The sequence below is a fragment of the Sciurus vulgaris genome (assembly GCF_902686455.1).
Source record: "Sciurus vulgaris genome assembly, chromosome: 3".
NCBI classification, from domain to species: Eukaryota; Metazoa; Chordata; class Mammalia; order Rodentia; family Sciuridae; genus Sciurus; species Sciurus vulgaris.
In genome coordinates, this window is record NC_136463.1 from 179,849,087 (window position 1) to 179,876,341 (window position 27,255).

The 27,255-nt window shown below is 44.0% G+C and overlaps 1 protein-coding gene across 2 annotated transcripts in view; it reads right to left on the bottom strand.

Annotated features, from left to right (window-relative positions):
• The window catches only part of PID1 (phosphotyrosine interaction domain containing 1), a 226,555-nt gene that overhangs the window by 196,445 nt on the left and 2,855 nt on the right, over positions 1 to 27,255 (bottom strand). Inside the window, exon 1 of one of the 2 annotated variants that reach the window (XM_079132654.1) lies at positions 7,862 to 8,838. The exons of the other annotated variant lie outside the window; for it this stretch is intronic. The gene's annotated coding sequence lies outside the window, so the exon portion shown is untranslated. Of the gene's footprint in view, positions 1 to 7,861; positions 8,839 to 27,255 lie in introns of those variants that run through there. 2 annotated transcript variants of the gene reach the window in all.

Genomic DNA, 27,255 nt, shown 5'->3' on the forward strand with positions numbered 1-27,255 from the left:
ACAACGTTGAGCCCACAGAAAAATGTTCAGTAAATATTAGGCTGTTACCTATTTATTATTACTACTAATGATTATTGTTATTATTTACAATACTTAATTTGTAAAGTGGCTCATCTCACCACCAGCAAGAACTCTTAGATGCAACTTTACTTTGTTCTGGAATAACCAACTGAATGGAAAAGCTATTTGAAAGTTTTTCCTAACTATAGGACAATGGCTTTCAAACTTCATTGCACCTCAGAGTCTCCAGGAGAAATTTTTAGAGCAGATGGCTGGGTCCCACTCCCAGAAGTTCAGGTTTAGTGTGTGGGGGGATGGGCCAGGAATATGCACTTCAAACAAGTTACAAGTGACCATGCTGAAGATGGGGGACCACCATGGAGAACCACTGCTGGAGAAGTTTATGTTATGGTTCAGATCCAGACTGTCCCTCCAAAAGCTCATGCGTTAGGTGATGTAGCAGACTTCAGAGGTGAGATGATAGGATTGCGATGGTGTGACCTCATGACATCATCGGTGGATTCATCCATCTGAAGGATGGATAATTTGAATGAATTACTATGTGGTAACTGTGGGCAGGTGGGGTATAGCCTTGGGGACTATATCTGTCCCTGGCCCCTGCCACAAAGGGAACAGCTTTCCTCCACCATGCCCTTCTACCATGGGGTTTCTGCAATGGAGTTGGCCAACCATAGTCCGAGACCTCTAAGACTGTAAGCCAAGACAAATCTTCCCTCCTCTGAGTTGCTCTTGTTCAGTATTTTTGGTCACGGTTATAAAAAGCAGACTAACACAGTTATTAGATGTCTTTTGGTTAGAAGTCTTCAGTTTAGAAAAGAGACTGAGACTCAAACTCTTGGAGGAAATGAAGAAAGATGGAAAGAGATAAATGTCCATCATGTCTTCACCAGCCACCCAATAAAATGAAGCACATCCCACCTGTCAATCAGTGCCAATGCAAGAAGAGTCTGGAGAGAATTCACACTTAGTCAATGGAAGGAAAAGCATTAGACTTCTAAGGAGCTCTGAGTGGACTAGGGACTAGGAAAGGAGGACAGCAAATTAAAAATAAACCTTGTAAATAACTATCTCCTAAACGCCATGTCCTAATACACTCAAAGAGAAGGTCATGTCATTCAGTAGCAGTGAAATTTATGTCACTTAATCCTTCACTGAATTAGATTCAAGAAGTCGAAATTCTATTTTAATTAGATGGCTTTAGGTCATTTACAATGTAGCTCTGGACTACTTTTACAACTTTCTTTTTATAGCATTAATTTGCAATACTTTAAAGTATACATAAGGATACACATAAATATCAAACAGACACAAAAGATAATGATTTTATTGTCCTATGACTCAATCTATATTCCTGGCACTATTATACTCATAAAATATGCATTGAAAACTCTAGGTGGGAATTCTATTTTCATCTACATCTAAACAGTCTAACAAGGCAGCACTGAACAATTTAGCTCTGCTGGAAAAATATTTCACCTGGCAGTAACCCAAAGCCATTCAACTCTGAAAGTGTGTTATTAGAAGAAAGAACAGGCAACGGAGGTAAGGCTCCACATTTTCATTATTCCTGACACAAAAAAAGATATACTGCTAATTATTTTCCAAAATCACTTCAGCCTGGAGCCATTTTGAAAATAAAAATGAAAACTAAATAATATCAAATTCCATTCCTGAATTTAATATTTCAAGGAGAGTTTTACAAATAAACCTAATCCCCTGAGATGTTCTACAAATACGTGATTTATGACAAAAACCAAAAAATAAAAAATAAAAAACCTTGGAAGTTTGTAATGGTGACATCCATTTTTTTAGAACTTCTTACTTACTACATTACTGAATCCCTATTTATTTTTGTTTAACTGGGAAGTTCCTAAATGCTATGGTTTGGATGTTAAATGTTCCACAAAGGCCTGTGTATGTAGATGTGATTCAGGGGTGGTAGTATTGTGAGGTGCTGTGTACCTTGAAGAGGTGGAACCTTGTCAGAGGGCCTTAGGCCGCTGGAGGCATGCCTTTGAGGGGGGTTGTTTGAGATGTGACCACTTGCTCCTACATGCATTCCCCATGATGTGCCACCACTACCCGCCACCTTCACCAGAAGCCAAATGATTGAGACTTCCTAATCTTGAACTTTGAACCTCCAAAACTGGGAGCTAAGTGAACCTTTTCTCTTTGTAAGTTATCTCAGGTATTTTGTTGTAGTAACACAAAGCTGACTAATACACTAAACTAAGTAAGCAGAAAATCCTGTATAAGGTATATCTCCCCGACAATAGAGTTGTGAGTTAATAAATTGTTCTTTTCTTTCCACACTTAAAACAAGTCATTCCTATTATCTCCTGTTCATGGTTATTTCTGACAAGTTAGTGATCATTTATATTATCGCTCAACTATGTGCAAAGGAGGCGTTTTTCCTGGCCATTTTCATGATTTCCTCATTATTTTAATTTTCAGAATTTTGCCTATAGTTTGCCTAAGTGTGGTTTTCTTTGCTTTCTCTCACTTGGGGTTTCTGAGGTTTTTGAATCTGCAAGTTAATATTATCTGCCAAATTTGCAGAACTTTTTATCCATTATTGGTTAAAGCATTATTTTCTGTAACAGTACCTCTCTCTTGTCTCTGACACTCTGACGCTATGACTACCTACATCTTGCACCGTTCATGTGCCCCGTGACTGGCTGAGGTGCCGTTAACTTTTTCTTAATTTTTTTCTCCCATGTTCTTCAACTGGATCGATTTCTACTGGTTCATTTTCAAGCTCCATGACCCTTTTTTCTTCCTTTGTCAAATTTCTGTTAAGCCCATATAACAAAGTTTTCCATTTCAGATATTTCAATTTTCAGTTCCACAGCTTTTATTTGGTTATTTCGTATAGTTTCAATTTCTCTGCTGAGGTTTTCCATTTGTTCACTACTTCTGACAAAACTTCAGTTTCTTGGACATATTCATAGCAGTCACTTTCAAGAGGTTGCTATTTCAACATCTGTGCCTTCTTCACGAATGTTTTCTTTTTTCTCTGGTCTATATGTTTCTTTCCTGCCAGAATTTTTTATTTTATACTGACCATGATGGCTGGTACCTTTTAGAACTTAGGGTTCTATGGTCATTATATGATAACAAGACTATTGATTTATGTTTGTTTTAAAAACTTAAGTTTAGTTAATCACCTTTAACTTGTGGAGACTCAGTTTTTATACTTCAGTAAGATGAATCTGTTTGAGTTTTGCCCTCGATCCAAAAGAAAATTTTATTTTATCCAGAAAAGTCTATAAAACACCATGTACCTTGCCACAGGAAGTCTGAGTACTACACAAATAAAGCAGAATGGAAAAAAATATTCTTTATGTGAGCTCAAATATCCAAGGTGTCCAATTATAATTTTGGAAGATTCTCAAACTATGTTTTTTCTTAAAATGTTCGTGAGCTTTTAAGTAACATAAAGATCATGCCATATGTAAATCAAGCTTAAATTTGTCCCATACAAGCAGAAAAGTCTTAATGAACAACTTAAATAACCAAATAAGGACGGAAACGTCTTACAACTCATTGTTTTGTTTTGTCAACTATTGGCCCATAAAATTCATCCTTTTACAAGAATCTAATGTACCCATACACTTGCTTATAATACAGTCCTGATTTGATTCCCACTTCCCCACTTTTGGCAAACCTGTTAACCTCTCTGTTAGAGAGGCATCCGTTTTTTCCCCCCATAAAATATTTCTAACAACAGGTACCTCGCTCGACATAATACCAAGAACAGAGCTATCACTCCAAAATAGGAATTTTTAAAGGCAGAGACCTTGGCCTTTAGACCATGAGGTAGAAAAAATATTTAATCCAACAACTAAAATATCATTTTCCTGTTCAGCCTCATTAGAGAGCAGTTGAAATCCAGACTCACACCACGGGCTGTGACTCAGCTCACTCCACACAACAGCAAGAGCTGCAGGCCCACAGGCTGATCGAGCTGCCCTGGGATTCTGCACCCAGCCTGTCCTGCTGCCACCCAAACCTGCTCTCTCTGCTTCAGAAGCTGGCTGCCTCCAGATCAGACCTGCGCCAAGCTCCACTGGCTCTCCTCCTCACGCCCTCCCGTCATCTGTCATGGATGCAGGTTCTGCACTCTGCCTCGAAACCCCTGCCATTCCCCAACCAGCCCGCACCACCTTTGACGATCTCCTCGTCCCCTTTAGCCTGCACCGTTTCAACAGCCTCCTCCATATTTCCCTGCTTTTAATACATTGTCTATACCACCACCAGAAAGATCTTCCTAAAACCAATATCTTAGACCTTTGTCTCCTTTAAGGCCCTAACAGCTTCCCAGTGCCTAAAAAATGACATCCATGCTCAGAAAATCCCAAAGAAGACCCTTGGAAACTGTGCCTCCCTCTGTTTGGCCTTCCACGTTCCCTCCAGCCCCTGTGCACAATGACGTGGGCAAGCCTGAGTTCACAGCCCAGGGCGACTTCTTCCTGTGCCTTCTCCACCAAGAACATGCCTGTTCCTCCTCGGCTAGCTCCCACCCCTCCCCTGTGTTGGGTTCCCATCTAGGACAGGCCTTGTCACTTCCCCCTCTCTGCTTTTATTACAGATGAATTTCTCCGTACTGCAGTGACACATTTATAAATCTACTGCACCCTTAAGACTGTAAGCTCCCGGAAGATGAAAAAAAAAAAAAAAAAAAAATGCCCAGGATAGAATCTGGCTCAGAGTAGATGCTCAAGAAACATTGTTTGGATTAATAAGTGACTGTCATGTTTTTTGTTTTTTGTTTTTTTTTTTTTATTTCTGTACCATATCCTGCAGATATGTGGCATTTGAACATTAAAGCCCAGAGATGAAAATGGAAAAAATATTTGACTCACAGCCAATCCCACCCCCCAAGGAAATAATCAAAGAAAACAAGAAACAAGAAGACCTGGTATGATCTCAACCATCTTTATCCTCCCATACCAAGAGGAATAGAAATCTTTTATTTTTATAAGATCAAGGCCACATCTACTCTGGTCAAAGCCCAATTTAGCCATTCCAGTTCATACAGTTTGATTATAATGCCATCTTTTTCAATTAGCTAATGTTGAAAAAAAAAAAAAAAAAAAAAGCCTAGCTTGGTTTTTTGTCAAGCGACAATTAATAATATTGAATACTTCAATCACGCAATTCATGTTTGGCACCGAGTCTTGGCAGAAAGCCCCATGGGTACTTTTTCTACTAAATTACTCATTTCTAATACAAACATAAGAATAAAGATAAAACCAGTGTGGTATAAACAAAATATGTTGCTTTTTAGTTCGCAACAGAGGGTGGCTGCAACCTCATTTCACAACCACCCAGGCACCTGTGGTCTCGAGGTAAGGTAGAGACCAGGACTCCAGGCAAGGCCTCAGCGTGGGCCAAAGAGACCTCATTCTAAGGAGCCTTTTTCCAGTCAGACTGAGGCATTTTGGCACCACATTTTCCAAATACAAAAAAGTATCCTTGATTCTTAATATCCAGACAACCACAACCAGCTGAGGAAATCAGACCTGGAATCAAGGCTGCCTCTAGGGCGTCCCCTCAAAGCTACCCTAAGGGACTATGTTCATCAACAAATATTCATGACCCTCTTTCCCAAAATCTAACTTCACAGACCACCTCATTTAAAAAGAGAGAGACTCGATCTTTCAAAATCTTTGGGGTTTTTCCCATCTTAAATCCATCTTAACTCAAGGTAACCTCTCATAAGATCAGTGATCTTTTCCTCATTTTGGATTATATTTTGGAGTCCCCCAAATAATGCACTATAATAAATGCAAAATATTTTGTACAATCTCCACACACTGCCTGATCTGCAATGACAATTCTCCATTAAAAAAATAATAAAACTGTACACTCTTCCTTTCTCATCTGCTCATGAGAGCTTCAGATCCTCGACTTTGCTCTCTGAATGTCTGTCAAAAGATTCCTGCAGATTCCTCCCCAATTTATGCTTCGCTTCTGGCAGTATTAGGCACAATACCTGCCATGGCATTAGGCACGTCAGGGCTCAGAGAAACAGGGAAACCATCCTGAAGAACTTCAAACTCCATGAGCAGAAGCCTCAGGTCACCTAAAGGGATCCTTAACATGCTTTTCAGTTGCCTGAAAATCAAAGCCCCCAAGGAGGTCTGTGCCGTAAGAAAGCCCCGCTCCCCAGCAGACCCACTTTTCTTAGAAGAGCTGTCTGAACTCATTAAGGCCTCTGCATCTTCTGGACAACACTCTTAAAAGCCCACCTGTTGTGTCAGACTCTTCTGCATGACTGAGTCCCCCACTCCACTTCCTGTGTCCTCAAGTACAGCACTTCTCGGAGCTTCCCTCTTGGACACATGCCTCCCTATTCCAAACAGAACCCAGATGAGAACCACACTTCTGGAAACTGCCCCAGCCTCCTGGTAGAAGAGTCAGCTATCCATTTATGCTCACGCTTCTTCACCCCCCATTCCCAAGGTCAAGGGAAAGAGGCTATTTTTTTTTTTAATTTGCCTACCTTCCTTCTCATGAGCATTCAATAATGACAGCAATAATCCTAAAGGTAATGCTACCCACTTTAGTCAGAATAGGTTATGCACATCACATAAAAGTTATGACAAATTCTTAACCAGAATTCTTATCCAGAAGGCAAAATGACAGTGTTACTTAAGAGAAAAATGAGCCCTGGAGGTCTGGGGAGGGCAGGCTACTTCTTTAGTTAGCCGAAAACACTGGAAGGTATTTAACAGTGAAGAAAATGTGTACGTACATAACCTCCTTTCACTCTCAGAACTCTGTGAAGCAGGTATTCTTAGATGGATTTACCTAGGGAAACCGAGTCTCAGAAGTTTGAGTAACCTGCCCAAAGTCACAAACAGAGCAATAATCAGGCTGAAACTTCCAGAAAGACTTCCTGCTTCCGGGTCTTGCTCTTTTTCCTCTAAAACAGACTCACCGAGGCTGGGGAAACATTTTCATCGTGCTTCATGATGGATCCCTTGACATTTTGATTTGATTTGATTGGTTCTTGGATGTCTTTGTGTTTTGTTTGTTCTACTGACTGCTTTAGTGGCCCCAAACAACAATAAGAACAACAGCAACGACCACAGAAGTTATTTGTTCTCTTTGCTGCAGGACTAAAATTAAAATTTGCATATAATTGTAATTACTCATTCCTGTCTAGACTATTCAGAGTTTAAAGAGAGGGAAGGCCTCACCCATGGCAGTTCCAAATATAATCCTTTTCATTTAAGTAATTACCAATTATCTTTCAAATTCATACTAGGGGAACCAATACAGTCAGCTCACCAGAAGAAATCATGCTACCAACTATAGCACTCAGGCCGTGAAATAACATTGTGATGGAAATTATGCAAGTAAATCCAATCTCCATCCACAGAGCATTTGGAAAATAAATGCTTTAAAGGAAATAACAGCCACCACGCAATGTCCCTGCAAGGTCCACTTCCAAGTTCCCCACTTCACCACATACACACGTAATTGAGGGGCTAAGCCCCGTTGCTTACATGCCGGTTCAGCAATAAACAAGCTGGCAGCCGGTTCCTCTATTTATGCTGTGCTGTGGGCACACACACCCATTGATTATCCGTGGGATGGATGGTGCCGCAAACCTTAGTGGCAATAAATAGTTTCAAAGGAAGGACCGTCCACCAAGCAAGAAAAAAAAACATGAGTAGATTCCGAAAAGTACAGAGATTTGCTAAACAAAACTCACCAGGCAGAAGGAGTACTCCAAATATCTGCTCTGGATCCTCCAGCTGAAGTAAAACGTTTCTGGCAACTGGAAATAGTTGAAATTTCCTATTTTCTGATTATTCCAAGTGCTTACCTCTGCATGTCCGGTCTCCAGCTGGGTCGGTCAAGACAAGAAATCTCCTCAGAAAGCCAGTTCTCACAACCCTTTCAGACCAATTTAGCAATTTGCAAAAGGGAGAGGGTTTGCCATGACCGAGGAGAAAGGAGGGTGGCCTCAGCGTGGAAAACACCCAGAGTCACAGGGACTGACCCACCAGCTCAAGGACAGAAAGGGAATCCATGTCAGAACAATGCAAGTTCCACTCGGAGAAAACAGAAAGCGCCAACAAGCAAACCCAAAGCCAGAGGGTGTCATAGCTAATGTGCATGTGATACAAATGGAATACAAAGCTCCTCAGAGGAACAAAAATTCAATGGGGAGGATGTTTAGAAAGTAAAACGTATCGCTGAGGATTAGCTTCAGCTGTAAATGAAAGGAAAGGCAAAATAACAAAGGTTTAAAGAAGACAGATGTTTATTTCTCTCTTACATAAATGAAGCCTGGGGTAAGCAGCCAGGGCTCGCTCGCCATGCATCGGGGGCCTGACAGAACAGAAAAGGGGGGACAGGGAGGCAGGCACCCTCCTTTAGGACCCCCTCTTCTCAGGCACAGCTAACTTCTTGTATGACTGTAACTAGCTGCAAGGGAACTAGGAAAAAGTCAAATGTGTCTTTGCAATGAGCATTTGCTATTGTGAGAAGATAAATATTCCATGACTCAAGGGACTTCAAGCCCTAAGGTTCCTGCCGTCGTCAAATATTTAGGAACTGCCTACTTTTGTCAGCCACTGGCTCTGCACCTGGTGCACAGCAAGGAAAAAAACAGAAGCCTGCCCTTCTGCAGGGACAGTTCAGTGACCACTGCTCCCCAAAACGACCAGAAGGGCTCTCTATGAATTTGTACACCTGGTGTGCTCTCTTCAACATTTTATTTTGAAATAATTTCAAAGTTATCAAAATATAAAAGAAATAGTTACAGCTTTGCAAGATCAACACTGTTACATTTGCTTTATTCTATATTCTTATTCTCATTCATTTACTCTCTCCCTCCCTTCCGCCCTCCTCTCCTCCTCCTCCCGGCTCCTTCTCTTTCTTTTCCCTTCCTTCCCTTTCTCCTCCCTTCCTCCATGTGCCTTTGAGAACAAGACACAGGTATCATCTCTACTTCAGACCCAAATCATCACTGTAGGTTTCCTAAGAACAACAGACCCTTGCATAGCTATGGTGAAATGATATGCCACCAATCATCTTAATGAAGCCCTTTATCAAAATGTTCCCTGATCCAGGATCTAATTCAGGATCATGCACCGCATTTGGTTGTCATGTCTACTTAATCTGGAACAGTTTCTCAGTCCATCTTTGTCTTTCAGGACATAGATACTTTTGGAGAACACGAGCCAGCTATTTTGGAGCCTATGTTCCTGGAACAGGAGCAAGTGATCCTTCTCAGAGTATCCTATCAGGAGGCACATGACCAAGGTCTGCCCCATTATGGGTCACGCTAACTCTGTCTAAGGTGATGTCCACCTGACTTTGTGGGGAAGTTAGTATTTTCTCTTTCTCAATTTATAATTTGTTGGGAGATACTTTGAGATTATGTAAACAGCCTGTTTCACATTAAACACTTACCCACAAGTTTGAATATTCACCAGTGATTCTTGCCTGGGTCAACTGTTACAACAATGATCACAAAATGGTGATTTTTAACTACATCACTTCTGCTTTATTGATCAATGTTCTTTTATAAGGAAGGGCTTTCCTCTGTTCATTTATTTTCTTATTTTTTTATTTAAATAAGTTCATCTTAGTACAGATAGATAGATTCTTATTCTGTTCAATGGGCTATAATCCATAACCACTGTCATTTATTTTGGGGTATGACGTGCATGTACCATATGTACCATATTTAGTCAATAAAAGTCAAGCTGGTTTCCATGTCTTTTTTATTTTTGGGGTGAGGGGGACTGGAGATTGAACCCAGGGATGCTTAACCACTGAGCCACAGTCCCAGCCCTTTTTATTTTGTATTTTGGGACAGAATCTTGCTACTTTGCTTAGGGCCTCGCTAAATTGCTGAGGCTGGCTTTGAACTTGCAATCTTCCTGCCACAGCCTCCCAAGCCACTGGGATTAGAGGTGTATGGCACTGTGCCAGCCCGTGCCTTCTTAAAATAACTTTTTTTCTTTCTGAGCACTTCCTTGCTTCCTAGCATGAAAATCTGGGAATCTATCTCTAAATTTTCTGTCCACAGATGTTAAGAGATGGCAATAATAAATTACAATCATTAGTGTACTGAAGCACAACTTAAATCAGTATATTCATTGAGCCTGCTTCGCATTACCAGCCTATAGTCCAGGTACTACACCAGGTGCTTAGGCCATCCGGCGGTGAAGGAGGACCCAGCCCCAGTCCCCTGGGGCTTAGAGGCTCTTAGAAGATGGAGGCCCACAAGTAATTCCAACACAGAGAAGAGCCATAACGAGCTGAGAGGCACAGGCAAGTGAGGGAAAGGGACATTCCAGACTGAGGGAACCACAGTGGCAAAGGCACCAAGCACCAGATACACAAGTGAGGAAAATGGCCTGCCGTGCACGGGAAGACTGGAGGGAGATGGAGATGAAGGTCTATGACCTTGAACCAAATCAAGGCCACTCTTGAGCATCTGACCCAGGCACTTCACAAACACCAACTGCAGAGAAGGGGGAAAGAAATGTTCCCCCTAATCACTGACATTTCAGTTCCTTTGGCCTCGTTCCAGACAATCTTCTCACATCCAATGTGCAAAGGACTGCAGGACAGGAAAATACAATGGCAAGAGATGAACACTAAATGACATTTTCCCAAACAAGTTAACCCAACAGCAACCGTCCAAACAGAAAAATGATAAACTTCTGAGCACTCAGACGCGATTTTCTTTTTAATCATAGAAAAATGGTCTTGGCATTTCTCAGCACATGACATTGGGCAAAACGCTTTTATTTAAAGATGTCCTGGAAAACCATCTGAGGCCTGGTCAGACCCAGCCTCGACTGACGGCTCCTATCAGAGGATGCGTGGCCTTCACTGTTACTGCGCAGGCCTCAGTGAGGAAGCAGAAAGCTTCGCAGGCAAATCGAGAAGCTCGCATTGTGCTGGGACAGCCACCCCACGTCCGCCATGACTTTAGACTTAGCACCTGTGGTGGAGGAGATGGTGCAGTGCCCAGCATTCTTCCCACTGTCCTGATTCAGCTGGGGGCAAAAACACCCCCAGGCAGAATGGTCTGTTGCCCTAAGCGAAATGCACTGCTCTCATCTGAGCTGTGAGGGTCTCCTGGGGAGGACACCAGGAAAGCTTTCATTGTCCCAAAGGAAAGGTCAGGACGGTGAAGGCCTCATCTTCGCCTGGTGGACGGGAGATTCCTACGTAATGACAATCCACTTCTTGTGTAACTGACAGACCCCTCCCTGAGCACAAGGACCTCTTTTTCTACCCACTTTAGAACCTAATTGGGTTCCTCACCCAAAACCAAAAGGTCAGTAAACACATGTGAAAGCAAAACCTGAAGCGAACTGGACACTGGGAGGAGCGCGGCCAGTCTCAGCTCTGGCCGTGGACTTTCCCCCTGGGTCTGCGTTCACCAAATTGATGGTATCCAGCTCTTCCAAGTATGAAGTCCTTTCCAAATCCAAAGGGTTGCTGCCCCAAACAGCACACTGTGGTGCTCACTGACTGGAAATAGGCACAAGGCCCAAAAGCCACCACCAATCAATACTAACTCCAAAATTTATTATAATAAAGCACACAGGTTTTGCAAAGCAGTTGACATCCCTGTAGCTTATATTTTCTCAGTCTATACCAAATGCATACTGCGTAGAAGGTTAAACAGACGTCTCAAAGTAATTCCATGACCCTCATGAGCTTCAAGATCCACTAGTTAAGAGCCTTAAGTCAGCGGTAAGACATTTCAGCTGAGTCTATTTCACTGTCTGCATTTCAACTGGGACCCCACGGGTGTGAGCTCTAACTCAGACGCGACTTTGCCTTCTGCTGTGGCCAGCCTTAATCCAGTCTAAGATCCCAAAAGCAGGCTTCCATTCATAGTTAGAATGTGAAAAATTTTTTAAATATTAACACTTATGAAAATGTTATGACACATCAAACTTCCTCTGAGATGCACAAGGAAATGCTAGTGATGAAGAGTAAATGCTCTGTCACGCTCTTTCTTATTGACAGGTGGGCTTTAGCAACTCAAATCAAAAGTGGATTTCCTATGTAAGGGCCAGTGATCAGGATGACAAAGATAAAGATCCTTCAACAAAAGCAGGCATCTGCTGAGGTTCAAAATAGACTTTAGGTGCCTGTTATAAGAAATCCACAGCATATCTACTTCTTCACTCCTTGGATCAAAATGAATCCATTTGTCCCCTTCATCTATAATCCAAGAAATGAGTTTTGATGACCATCTAATGCAGATATAATGCCCTCTTAAACATAAGCCGGAAAAAGAAAGAAGTAAAAAAAGAAGACAGGACATCATAAAAGCAGAGCTAGTGGGTGGGGGGTGGGGTGCGGGAAGGAAGGTCCTGGGGAAGGAGATTGAGCAAATTATGTTATGTGCATGTACGAACAAGGCATAATAAATCCCACTATTATGTATAATTATAATGTGCCCATAAAAATAGATTTTAAAAAGCCAAAAGAAAAAAAAACAGGCAATAGCTCTGAAGCAAGAGCATATTTGTTTTTATGCAATTCAGGGGTGACTTCCAGGCCACCAAGAGCCTAGAGCCACTGCAAAAGGAGGTGGAGAAAGGTGAGGTGGTGACGACCCCTTGAACAAGCTGCAAAAAATGTCTCAAAGGCTCGGCAGTTAGCAAGACGGTTCACAAACTTCAGGAACGGAGAGAACTGGACTTGTGAGGAAAAGAGGAGAGAAGCAAGAAAGGAAGAGAGGGGAAGTAAGGGAGGAGGCCAGGAAACACAATGTATCCCCAACTGCAGGGCAGTTCTTCCTTATGTGCAAAGTAGGGATCCCAGTAAATGCAAATTAATTTTCATTTCCAAAAAATTGCCTCCAAGTTTTCATTGAATGCTTGCCCTGACCTAGGTACCCTGCCAACACACATGCCCTCCGGTTCAGAGCAAACACATATCTCACGGGTCAGCCCCTGTTCAGCAAAGGCATTAAATTACATTATGAAGAGAAACGCCAACTCTCTGGGCCAACGAGTAAAGAGATCAGCCTTCCGTTGTGCTATTTACCATCTACACAGCAGCAAGAGGGAAGCAAGAAGTTACAGGGTTTAGAAACTGTATTCTTTGTCCCCAAGACTGCCTGACTTCCAAAAAACCATCTATCAACTTCCTCAACAAGATACTGGCTGCACTCTCTACCTGAATATTTAAAACACCCACAAGAATACTCCTGCCTGGGGAACACTAATTCGAATTTGCTTTGGTTGTATGACACTCTGGATTTGCACTTCGCCCATGCCATTCATTTTCCACAAAGCACCAAGCTCCTGCAGCACAGACCAGAAGGTGGGTGGGGAGGAGGCGGGGTGTGCCACTAACTGACACCAGATGAACTTCCCTGGGTCCACAGAGCTTTGTTGTGAAGATTTCCTCCTTGTGGGAAATCAAAGTGGAGAAGCAGGGTCTCAGGACTGGGAGCTCCATTCTCTTTCCAGAAGGTCAGGACTGCCAGAGATGGAGGTATTGAACTCTGCACTGTCCTAGAGTGAACTTACAGAGCCATTCACACTTTTAACCAAGGACTGTAAGTGTTTCTCAAGAAATGAAGTTCAGACAGCCTGTGACCCTGTCTTTCTTTAGCTGTTTTGGCCAAAACAGCTGTTTGCATCCCTGACACCATTTTCATTCCAGGCTCAGAAACAAGAGGGATTCGTTTTATAATGTGTACCAAAATTCCTTTATTTGTTTTGGATGCAGTAAAAGCATCATTACTTAAAATGACACTCTGCATTTTCAGTGTGGAGATTTGGCAGGAAGGTGAGAGTGACATCCAAGTTATAAAAACCTTAAGATTTATAGCAGATGCCAATAGCAGGGTTACACCCTGATAAACAAGGACAAAATCTTTCTCCAAAGATGGGCCAGAACACGGGAGCTGCAGGCCAGGACTATTAATTAGGATTATCTTTGCTCAAAGTCACTTAATAAAGGAAGGATAAGTGCAGGAGCAATAATTGTGCACACCCTTTCTTCATCTCCAACACACTTTTTACAAGAAACATGTAGTCATTTGCAAGGACGTGTGTGTACCCATGGGTTTCCAGTGTCTTAGAGAGTTTCAAGAATGACTTTTTTGCTTGCCACATACCTATGCCTGCCTCCAGATATCAACCTTAAGAAACACAGACTAAACGTCGGCGATTCAAGGGAAAATGCTACCTGCATGCTTTGTGGTTGCAAGCAACAGACATTCACTCTCAAAGACAGCAGCAAATTATGATTGATCTTGTTTGAGAAAATTATGCACATTACAGAAACAGGAAAAAAAGTATGAATATGGGCGTGGCACTGGACTGAAGGGAGCGTGGGAAGACCAAGCTCAGAAGGGAGAAGGATGGAGCAGATCCCAACGTCTATGCAGCAGAACCACAGACTGTCTTCAGAAAATGGACTTATCAGATTTTCAGCCCTGGCTACTTTCATTCCCTGGGTGATCATAGTCAGGACTCCAACTCCTGGGCAGAAGCATTTAATTAATCTAGCTCGGGGCAACCAGGACCTGGGGCTAAAAGAGGGCACACGAACTAGCAGACACACCTCCCCTTAAAACTGGATGGAATCTTCCCACTAGAGCAAGGGAAAAATAGCTCCCCAGAACAAAATTGGGGCGCTGTTACCAGATGGGAAAAGAAGCTAGGCAGAAACCACCCAGATGTCCACTTCTACTACTTCTATATAAACAATCTTAGCATTCCTTCAACTAATGCTGTTACCCAACAATCTATGTTACAATGTCCCATATAAAGAGCCACACAATACATTCCAGGGACTACTTCAAGCTAAGAAAAAGTGCAGGGTCCCACATGAGTATATGTACTTTCTTTTATTAGGCAATGAGGACTAAGTAACTCATCCTGTTTCTTTTCTTACTTGGGCTGCCAGGAAGCTCAGAGATGAAAGTTTCAGACTCAGTTATAACCTTAATTATAACTTTAGGCTTTCAAACACAACTAAATCTGTCCTTTCATCATATGACTATTGTTTGAGGAATTTCATTTTGGTCTTGTTTTAAAACTGCATTCACCTTTTATTGAAAAGCACTTTAAAAGCATGTGACTTTCCCCCCTACTAACCAAAAGCCAGCCTTTTCAGAACTATATAAGGACCTAATGTATATCTTTTTTTTTTTTTTTTTTTTTTTTTGAGGGGCAGGTACTAGGGATTGAACTCAGAGACACTTAACCATGAAGCCACATCCCCAGCCCTATTTTGTATTTGATTTAGAGATAGGGTCTCACTGAGTTGCTTAGCACCTCACTTTTGCTGTGGCTGGCTTTGAACTCGAGATCCTTCTGCCTCAGCCTCCCAAGCAGCTGGGATTACAGGCATGACCCATTGTGCTCAGCCTTTATTTGTATTTTTTTAGTTTGTAGATCATGTGTGCTTTCATAAAACAAGAAGATGGTTGAAGGTGTCATTCACTGTTTTATGCTGAAGCCACTGTGTGAGTTGATTCCAAGTGCTTTGCATGCTAAAAATAGTCAGAATCCTGTAACTGCAGGAAGTGGGCAGTGTAAGCCACAGTGAAACACCTGGGAAGGGCAGATCTGCTTCCAGGGGGACTAGAAAAAGTCTGCAAAGTGCTTTTGACGTTCTTCTTTTGGTGGAACTGGGATTTTCTACATGAGGCAGTGCTATCTCCATTTCCAACATCCTCCAGTTGGGTTTTCTGAAGCAGCATATCTACGGTTCTTCATAGACTGACAATCTGTGAGGAAAATGTTGAAATCCACTCAATTAAAGACTCTCCTCCACCCTCCACATTTCCCCCTTTTTGGAAAAAGTCTATTCCAATGTTTGGCAGTATTAATCCCCCAACTGAGCCAATACCATAACAATGAGAGGCTTTAGCTGCCTGGCGTGAGAGATGTAGGAAAGAGTGGTCTGCATTTACTTAAAAGCAGAAGAAGCCACCCACTTCTGCAGGAGCCTTCTCATATGCTCTGGATTAGAAAACAGGATGGGCAACAACACTTGCAGTTCCTGTGGCTCTGTGTGCCCCAGAGAGAAGGGCCAACCACACGTTCCCCTTGCGATGAGACAAACTCCAATGCACAGTCCCCGAAGAGAGGAGAGGAATTGCCTGTATGGATCTAAAGGTAGGTTCCTGGAGTGGCTTGGAGAGCAATAAATATGATGCTTGACAAATAAACTCAGTTACAGAACTGTTGATCGCCTTGGCCTTTAAGTCAGGAGCCAAGGATCTGGTTCCAAGCCCAACAGGAAATGAAGTGAGGATTCGGTTCTGGTGTCAGACAGGGAAGGAGCTGAGCTGGATGGGGGTCAGAACTCAGGGACCTGCACTGTGAATGCGCCAGACTCGTGGGACCAGCTGGAGGCCACGCTCATCCCATTCAAGTGTAGCAGTGGCTGCTCGGTGGTCCCTACATGAAAATACAGGCCCTCTGTGGTCTGACCTGCCCATTTTTAAAAAGAATTAGAAAGTCCAGCTTTCCTTATAAATTCCTCTAATTTTTAAATCCTGGAAACTAATTTGTAAAGTTTTTATATCCACTGCAGGAGCCAAGGGAAACATTCCTGCAGGCTGGAGCCAAGCCTCAGCCCCGTGGTTGGTGGACACAGAGAAGCTCGAGTTCCATACTGACGTGCTCTGGACTGTGCAACGCCCCTCCGGGAAGTGGCCGGGCCCACCCTCTCCCCTCACCTGCAAACCCATGGGCACTGGCACCCTAAAGGCCATGAGAAGTCCTGTTCTAAGATGCAGAACCGGGGTGCTTCCCTACAGCCTCCAGACATGGTGAGACACCAGGCCCTGGGAGGCAGGACACCCCTGAGCAACTCACTGGATTCACGCTTCGTGGAACCCACTTTGGGAAATGCCAAACACGCGTGTTCCACTTGGCTCTAAAGTTCTATGTTTCTACCCCCAGTTGTCCCTTGGATCTGAAATAGGGGAAGACATTAGTATCTCCCAACCCCTGTGGTATACCAGTCACCACGCTAAGTCCTTGCACTTCAACATTCACAACTGTTTTCTTCATTTTTAACTTGAAAATGAAACACAAAACAGAGGCCCTGATATAACCCGAGAGTGAAGCCGCCAAGGCGTGTAACATGGGTGCCTGATTAGAAGCCCCACTGTCTTGCCACCGCCAAGAGTCTGGATGGGTTCCTGGCGGCCCGACCTGTAATCTGAAGGCATATTCTCATCATCTGCCATCTGCCCAACTGCCCGCCCCTGTGTCTCTGGGTCTGCTTATCTTATTCTCCAGTTTCCAATGTCCTTATCTGAAAGACAGCATTGCTGTGGCAGGGTCAGAGGGTCCACAGGGTGGTCAGCACCTGAGCAGGTGCGAACGTGTGATGAATGAGTACATCAGTCCGCACGGTGTGCCCGCGGTTCATCTTCCTGGAGCCATAAGGTGCCAGACACAGGGCTAAGTGTCTGTGTGACGCCCTCCACTCTCCCCCCTTCCTCCCTAAGTGTGCGCATATCCTTAAACCCCCCAACTTCCCAGTGTTCCCTCTTCCTGGCCCATCTGCTGTCCCTCCCCTCAACCTGCTTCATTTCTGTCCTTCAGTCCCAAAGTGAATACAGTTAGGAACTGAAGTCTAGTGTTGTATTTGCCATTTCTAGAATGACGACACATCCTGGCTTATCAGAAGACTCTCAGTAAATGCCTGTAATTATTAACAGTGCCACCATCACATGAACAGGACACGGGATTGGACACTGTGCCACACAGTCCAGTCCCACATTCACCAAACAGGCTTTCCTCACTGATGTTGAGTTAAATGCCTCAAATTTTCCTTTTTGAGGGAAAAACACTTTTAAACAATCAGAGAGGTCATTTTTGGGAATGCTTTTTATTAAGGGTCAACAGCCATTAGATAAGTGGTTCCATCCATTCGACATTTTTAGTTGGCATATTCCCTGGAAAAGGAATCGTTCCACCAGGAACCCAGATCCTACATCTGCTAGACACATTACTTTGATTCACAGAGGAATCAAGAGCCACTGATGTCTTGGCTGATGTCTTCCCTATGTGCCTCTGTTGGAAGGAAGACGAGCAAGAAGGTGGCCAGCCAGCCAGCCAGCTGCAGGGGCTACGATCTTGGAGTTACCCCTCCACCTGCAGTGCCTCCTGAGTCCACCCGGCACTGGGGTACAGGGCTTCCAAGGCCCCTGGGGACAGTGCCAACTGGAAAAGCAATAGAATGATAAATGCACAGGCTGGAAGCAAGAATGAGAAAGAAGGCCACCGAGAACAAGCCTGGATGAAAAAGGCTCCAACATGAACTTTCCCCCCCATTGTCCTGGATTTCTTCTCTTTTTCAACCTCTGGTTTCCCTGTAAGATACTTAGGCAAACAGGGGTAGGTGAAAAATGTCGTTTCTGGAACAAAATGAGGAAGGGTTTGAAACAGAGAGGAAAGAACTACAAGAATAATATTAGAGTTCATTGTGTACATTCAAGGTTAGAATTTTAATTTCTAAAAAACGACAATAAAAGAATTTGAATTTCTAGTTAAAGGAAAATGAAAGCTACAGGGAACCCTCAGGATTGAGGGCATCCTGAGAACTCACTGCTACTTCTTTCCGCTTCTAGCGCTGGGTCTGGTGGACAATATTCACACTCACATCTTTCTAATGCTTCACGTGGGTTACTGTGAACGGCACCACTGAATACATTTTGACACATGCATAAACCAGGAAACCATCGCCACGACAGAGACATTGAACATCTCATCACTCCCAAACCTTCCCCAAGCCCCTGCCTGGTCCTTCCTCCAGCCGTCCTCAGCACTACCACCCTGCATCCGTCCTTCCACCTTCCCACCAGCAGCAAGAGCATCCCAGCGATTCCTCAATTTGAGCTACTCCAATAGTTACACAGAAATGCTCTGAGGTGGTCTTCATGACTAATGACACTGTCTTTAATGACTAAGGACCTTGGACATCTTTTCATGTATATATCGATGCCCCTATACTTCACCGTATCATCCACTTATTTTCTTTGTTCAAACCATTTGTCCACTTTTTTAAAAACTAGGATATGTATCTTATTATTCAGTTTCAACAGTTTCTTCGTGTATCCTGGATCCTTTACTAGATGCGTGATATGCAAATATTTTCTCCACACCTACATCTTGTCTTTCCATTCTCCGAAGAGTAATTTTAAAGAGCACAGGTTTTTCATTCTGATGCAGTTCAATTTTTCTCTTCCCTGACTGTGTTTCTGTCATTGCTCTGAGAACTCTCTGCCCGACTCAAAGAAACTTTTGGATGACGTGGGTTGTTCATTATCATGACTGTGGTGACACTTACACAGATGCGCACAGAGTCACAATGATAGTCTGCTGTTTTTATCCAAGAGTTTTGTTAAGTAATTTAGGTCTACGATCGATTTTTAGTTCATTTTGATATACAGTATGAGGTATGGATGAATGTACATGGTACATAACCCCCCAAAGTACTATGAGTTAAGTCCCAATAAACCCCTCAAAGGACGAAAGCATCTGAAGGTCAACGATGCAGCTAACACACCTATCAAACCTCATGGCTTAGCCCAGCCTGCCTAAAGCAATCTCTGAACACTAACATTAGCCTATTAGTTGGGCAAATCATCTAACACGAAGCCTATTTTATATATTGAGTATTTCATATAATTTACTTAATACTATACTGAAAGTGAAGAACAGAGCAGCCGTATGGATGTGCTTTGGCTCAGCTGCATCCCTGACAAACCATAAGTCAAACCATTGATCATCGGGGACCATCTGCATTTGGGTCTGTTGTTGATGCTGTGGCTGCTGTTTTGCATGTAGGTAGCCAATTGTTCCAGCACCATTTTTTGCAAATACTATTATCCTTTCTCTAGTTTCTATGATCTGAACATTTATGTCCCTTCCAAAATTCATGTGTCATAATTCTAACCCCAGCATGGAGAGTATCAGGAGGTAAAGCCTCCAACAGATGAGATTAGGGAGCTTGTCCACTCCCTCCTCCATCTGAGGTCACAGCAACAAAGGGCCATCTCTTTGAACCAGGAAACAGGCCCTCACCAGACAATGAATCTTCTGGGACCCTGATCTTAGACTTCTGGATTTCTCTACAACTATAAGAAACAAATTTCGGTCACTTACAAGCCACCCCATCTAGAGAATTTTGTTGTAGCATCCCAAGCAAACTAAGACACCAGTCAACTCTCCTCTTTGTACCTTTGTCAAATGACATGAATTTCCAATCAAAACATAGAGCTGTCAATAAAAGGCCTTCCCTGACAGCTCAGTTTGAGACCACACACACTCTCTGACTCAGTCATTCCAACTTGACTGTTCAGACTAAAGAACAGGACACAAGCACACAAGGATATGCACAAATTCTTGTAACAGCACAATTTACAGGGGAAAGCAGGAGACCATGGACTGAACTTTAACGTCCCTCACGGGGAAATGATGGCCTGAGCTACAGTCCAGCTCTACCCCAGACCTCTTCACCTCCGAGAGCACAGGCTGGAGCAGCACGGATGGCTCATAAAAGGCTCCCAGGAAACCCCGTGACCTGGGAGCCGGGGCTATAGAGCCAAAATACATGGGAGGAACCTAAGCATGCACATATATATCTGCATCTGTTTAGGAATGCCCTAGGGAATGAGTGGGCAGATAACCACCTACCAGAGCACACAGACCACCTTCGGGGGAAGCAGAGGGAATGGGGTAGGTTAGTAACTTCTTCACCTACTCTGAACTCTCTGATTCATTCTCCTTGACAGGTATTCTTGTTTTGATTTTCAATCCACAGCACACGCAGATGTGGCGATCCATTTCACTACGACTTGGATCAAATTCTCGTTGTCTTTCTTTTTTTCTTTTTCCTGACAGTTGACCAAGTGGGGAGAAATAGATGCTGTGTGGCAGAGACCCAAAAGAAAATCCTACACCAAGTGTTATGGACTCGATTGGGGCCCCTCCCCTCCTCAAAGGGTCCTATGTTAGAATCCTCTAAATCAGGACCTCAGAATGGGACCATTTTTGGAAATGAGGCATTGTACGTGTAATTAGTAAAGACAAGGGCACACCGGAGCCAAGCAGGCTGCTTGAACACCATCACTGGTGCACACAGAAGAGGGGAGTTTGGACAAAGCCACACCTGCAGGGAGAGCACTGTGTGAAGACCCAGCCGATGCCACCAGAAGCCGAGGGGTGCGAAAGATTGCCAGCACACCAGCAGAGGCTGGGAGAGAGGCTGGAACAGATGCTCCCTCCCAGCCCAGAAGGGACAGTGCCGCTGGAGGGCTCCACAGCGGTAAGGTGATACATCCTGGTGCTTCAGCCAACAGTCTGTGGCACACTGCTGGGGCGGCCCTAGCACACGAACACACCAAGCCAACAAGAATTGAAGTCTGAAAGCAAAATAGTGACCCAGAGCTACCACCCGGCCCACAGCCCCGCAGCCCCCTTCCTAGGGGACGACCTCAGAAGGCGTGACATAGACCACAGCTGCCGCTCCCCACCACACAGGTGGCTTTAGCACCAGGATGCCACTCGCACTTGAGGAAAAGCAGGCCCTCCCACTGTACAGTGGGAGGCAGACTCTGTCACTCACAAAGAAACCTGAGTGGATCTAGTCCTGAGGGAGGGTGATAGTCATGGAGCCCTTTCTCCTGGTAACGCTGCACCCCCTGCGTGCCCAGGCCATAGGCAAAACGCTCCAGGCCACTAAGGCAGAGCAGGCACTAAAGCAGGAGGCAGCATGACTTGACTGCATTACCACACGCAGAGCAGCTCGGCACAGCAGACTCATATTGTCTCACAGGAGTTCAAAGTTAAGATGTGGGAAGAACCTCACCCCATCCGAGGGCTCTAGGGAAGAACACTTCCCAGGCTCTCCTAGCACCAGGAGGGGGCCAGCAGTCCCTGGCACACCTCGGCTTGTGGCAGCCTCCCTCCATGCTCTGCCTCCGTCTTCATGTGGCCTCCTAAACATGACCTCACCCGGACTTGACTGCATCTGCACAGACCTTATTTCTAAAGAAGTTCTACTCACAATACCAGGGAGTAAGACTTCAATATATCAACTCACCACAGTGAGTAAACTATGGAGACCTAACCTGGGTCTGAATCTAAATTTTGGTCCCTTAGTAGCTATGTCATAGGTATAAAAATTAAAGGTCCCAACTAGTGTACTATAGAGACCTAAGCAATTGCAAGAAGGTGGTATTTTTTCAACCTGAATTTTTATTAGAAGGTACATTCAGCAGCCACTCAGTGATCAAGCCCCTTCCATCTTATCCATCCAGCCTCCCTAGAAGAGTGCTTCTTGGCCTTATTATTTGTTGCTTCAGAATCACTACATGGCTGCTGCAATGGCAGACATCACATCTACGCTTACAACAGGAAGGAAAAAAGAAAAGGACTGGAAGGCTCTTCCCTCAAGAAGCTTCATTTGTCATTCATGAGGTGAAGCCACCCCTAATAGATATTCTCTTATATTCCAATGGTTAAAAATTGGTCTTGAGAAACCTTAGACCAACTATGGTCATGGCTGGACTGGATCACTCTCTCTGAGACTAAACCTGAACATCCTCTCCCTGATCAAGTCAGAGCTCTGTTAGCAGAGAAAAAAGTTTGTTCAGACTCAAGCAAAAGTTGCCTACATTCTATGGGTCCCTTAGTAGCTATGTCATAGGTATAAAAATAGAAGTCTCAACGAGTGTACTATAGAGACCTAAGCAATTGCAAGAAGGTGGTATTTTTTCAACCTGAATTTTTATCTCTGGGTATCCATTACATCATCAGTAAAAATGAGAAAAGAAAAGAAAAAAAAAAAAAAAAAAACCGTCCTTTAGAAATGTCTCCAGGACAAATGTGCTCTGTGTGCAGGAAACAAGAGGCATGCTGCTGAGGAAGGCAGCCCCTGCAGCCAGTGAGCTGGACAAGGACCCCAGCTCTGCCTGCACACTGGAAGGACAGACAAAAGCCAGGGACGTGGTAAGTGTTTCATAAAAGCTGGATGCTCTTGCTGTTTTCCTCAACAGTATGGCTAGCAATACAAAGGTAAGTCTGCGAGGGAAGGTAGCGAATAGTTCTTGATTTTCTCCATGCCTGAAAGGGAACCTGGCAGGAAAGGTAAAGATCACAATAAAACCCCTGGCAAACTCCAGGTCACCAGGCAGCATCGCTGGGCCATGAGGTAATGGCGGCTCAGGGAACTCAGCCACGACAGCGCTTCCTCTGCTGGCCCCTTGGCACCAACGTCCCTGGGAATACTCACAGGTTAGGTGATCTGCCAGCTGTGCATAAGTGGCAGCAACTACTTGTTTAGTGGCTTTTAGAATGACTTACCTAACTCAAAATATCTTTTGGAGCAGTGGACTCTCAATGGCAGGATATACATGGGACTTGCTAATGGTCACCTTCAGCGTGACTTCCTCAAGACATCTGTTACATGAAAAAGCTAATGCTTCATCCTGACCTGGTATCACCACAAACGCCCATTTCCAGGACAGACACAGCCAGGGCCCCCTTCTGACTCCACCCTCACCGTCACATGCTTATGAGACTCACAAAACTAAACCCCCAATCTTAAAGGTCATTACCGTGGGTGGACCACACCTTCCTGTAACTGAAGAGTGAAGAGCTTCCCCAGGTGAGGGAAAAGCACAGGTCCTGTTCCTAAAGCAACCAGCCCTGACAGGTGTGCTCCTATTTATTGAGTACCTACTGTATACCAAATCTCTGCAAAGTAGATGTCTCCATTTTACAGATGGGGAAAGTAGAACTCGGAGAAGTTACAAAACTAAACTGAAACACTGCAAATAAGCAATTGAGTTAAAATTATTTATAAAGAGGCAGTTTTGCTTATTAGTTGCTTTTATTAACCATGTGATTCCTGATTCAGGAAACAACCTGGCTAAATAATGACCAGAATGATCCTCATCTAAGTAAGATTTCAGTCGAAACGTATGGCGCAGGAAAGTCCTGGGCCGTCAAGAATGGGAAAGAAGGCTTCTGCCCAATGGCGGACCCTCAAGGCATCAGCACTGAGTGGAAGCACTGGAACAGGCCAAAAGCACAAAGGGGTCTCCTGTCCCTTGACACCTTCCATCCGTGGCCGAGGGGTGGAACCTGGCAAATATACTGTGATTCCTTACCACTAATTTTGATCAACTGGGGTCAAAACTTGGTTTTTAGTGAAGACAAACTGATAGGAAAGCAATTTCACTGCACTCTAAGGAAGTCTTTGGACAAACATCTCAACTATTTCTTCTTGCTCTACTTGTATAAAGCCCCCGTTTAGCTCTGTGCCCAGGGGGACCGTACAGCACACTGCAGCCATTGAGCATTTCTGGGCTAGTTTTATTTGCTGACCACTAACGAGCCCCTGGACTGCTGCTATTCATGGAGTAAAAGACTCCCCTGGAAGGCAGCCTGACCTCCAGGAGGGCAGGGCAGTAAGGCTGACTCTTCCAGTGTCTCCTCCAGGGCCAATTTACATGGCAGAATGGAGTCAGCATAGAGAAGAGAGGAGAGAGCGCATCTGGGACATTGAACAAAATGCAAAAGTTGCCTAACACCCCAAGATAACCCAGCGCACGCAACACAAAACAACCACTAGGCGACGGGTAACCAAGGGGCACAGAGTTTTCCCAGTGCTTGCACTTTGCAAATTACTTGGTAGAGATTTTGCTGATGAATTTGGAGAGTCAATGACACAAGATAGTATTCTACTTCTGAGAGAGACTGAGGATCATAATTAATTATAACCTCAGCTTTTTGTTCTCTCTCTTTTTTTTTTTTTTATCAGTGCATGATAGTGGTACACAACTGTGGGATTTGTTATCACATGTTCATATATGCACACGATATAACTTGGCCATCGACTTTTCTTTATGAACAATATGGACCAATACTTCATGCTTACCCAACTACACTGGAAGAAAAGGAAAGTAAAATCTAGAGTGGATTTGGTCAAACACCCATGCCTGGGTAAGAGGAGGGGTTGCTGCTTTCTCGAGCAGATGCTCTGGAACATTCCTATCAATTCTCCTTCCTCATGCTTTGTCTAATATTGGGATGACCACATGTGTGATCCAGCTTGATTAGCAGCTTCCAAGGACTCCAGTCGGGATAAACGACTGTGTGCTTCAGCTGAAGAGAGTCTCGGGGCACCTGGCAATTTCAGCTTATGTATGATACAGAGGTTTATTTCTCCCAAAGATTTGGGCCACCAAATGCAGGGGTATTGAGTCAACACAGGCAACCATACTGATGCAACAGGAATGCGATAGTAGTCTCTGGGAGCCAGCAAATTGGCTATTGCTCCAATTCTGCTGGTTCACAGCAGTAGCGGGAACCCATGTACAGCACTGCCTACGTCTCAACCTTCTGTACAACAGAGAGACAGAGAGGAAGGAAGGCCTGGAGCCGCCCCACCTGGGTCAAACCCTGGCTCGTTCATTTCTGGCTGCCTGACCCCAGGCACATCATTTCAACCCTCTGGCCTCCAATTTCTTTATCTATAAAATGGGGATAAGAATGGTTATGGAAGATAAATGAGGTTGGGATCTCAAATAAATTCAACACAGTGCCACACACATAGAGCTCACTCCATAAAAGCCAGCCATTCTCTTCCTGTCCTTGCTGGGAGTCCTCGCTGTCAATCTGGTCTGCCTGGAAAAGTATCCAATCTGCCAACATTCTCCCTCTGCCTGATGAGCCAGGTCTACCGGGCTGCAGCTGATGTGTCACAGGGCTCTTCAGTGTCACTTCTCAGGGGAAAAGTGAAACTGGCATCGTAATAGAGAAATACATCTAGAACAATCCACACTCCAAATCAAGACAAGCTCTGCCACGGATGACACAACAGGGCGAGAGCAAGACAATCCTGGGGAGAGAAGCCCTCTTACCTTCTAACTCCTCCAATAATATTTGGTTAAGAACTTCAAACGCCTTATCAGTCCAAAGTTAAACAAGAAACCAAAAGAAAGGTCTTCAGGATGTGGTTTTCCTCCTCGACTTCCTCATCTCACCCTCTTCTGGCAATGCCAATGCACAGGCCAAATGAAAGTGAAAAAGAAAAATGGGTGAGGAGGACATGGTTTCCTGGTGGGAAACCAAAATCCAGCCTCAGAGATGAAAGGTTCTCATTTTCTGGATCTGCCATGCAAAAACTGAATCTCAGGAAAGGCAGGCAAGTGATTGCATTGGAGGCTCTACAGAATGCCCTGTGAGAGGTCAGTTACACACAGAGACTCCCCAGTTAGAATTTGCTAGAATGTATTTCCCATCCATTCTGACACCTTACTCCATCCTTAACCACAACGCTGAGGATGTGCAGCCTCCTTTGTCTTGAACTTGGTCTTGTCTCATCTTTCTCCTGCTCATCTCCTTTCCTGACCTCCATAAAAAGCATCTCGTAGCTCACTGAAGACATTTTCTCTGGGGAAATACGTGTTCCTCATGGCACAGCCCGCCCACACTGGGCACCGATGGGTTTGCTACTTCTAAGGGATCCACCCAAAACAATAATTAAGTCAATCAGAAATCCAATGCAAATCTTAAAATATCAAGGTCAGAAGTAATCTGGTCTCTAGTTTAAAAAAACCAATACTGAGCCTTTTTCTACTGAGAAGTCCACTTTACTTGCCTGAAAAGAGCTGGTTTCAAATCTGCTTCTTTAAAAATTTATAACTCTCCTGAGTCCCTGCAAGCAAAAACGTCCACTGTGCAGAGAAGGTGAAAAGGGAAAAATTCATATTTACATTTTTAAAAGTTGGAGTGGGATTTTTAAGTCTTCACATTCCTCTCGATCCTATTGTATGTTAAATGGCAGAAGCTCCCTGCCCGGGCTCCAGTGGGATGCAACACAAGTTTTAACATTCAAGGGAGCAGATGAAGTTGCCGCAGTCCCCGTGACTGAATGAGAAATCACCCGGCTCAGCCCTGCTCAGGGCAACAGGTCCCTTCGCCTCTACTGGATTTGGGTCAAAGACCTAAACCTCAAATCGGAAAATATCAGCCTCATTTTTTGCCTTGGCATGCAAAGGGTCAATGATAATGATAATCGAATCTGATCAGGGATACCCTCTCCTGAGCACAGGAATTCAAAAGCCAGTTAGTTAAAGGGTGACTCTCGAGTCTAGGCAAAGCTGTGCCATACTCTCCTGGAGCTTTGGAATCAGCATTACCCCACAGGAACTAATAAAATCAACTAGGAAGGATGTTG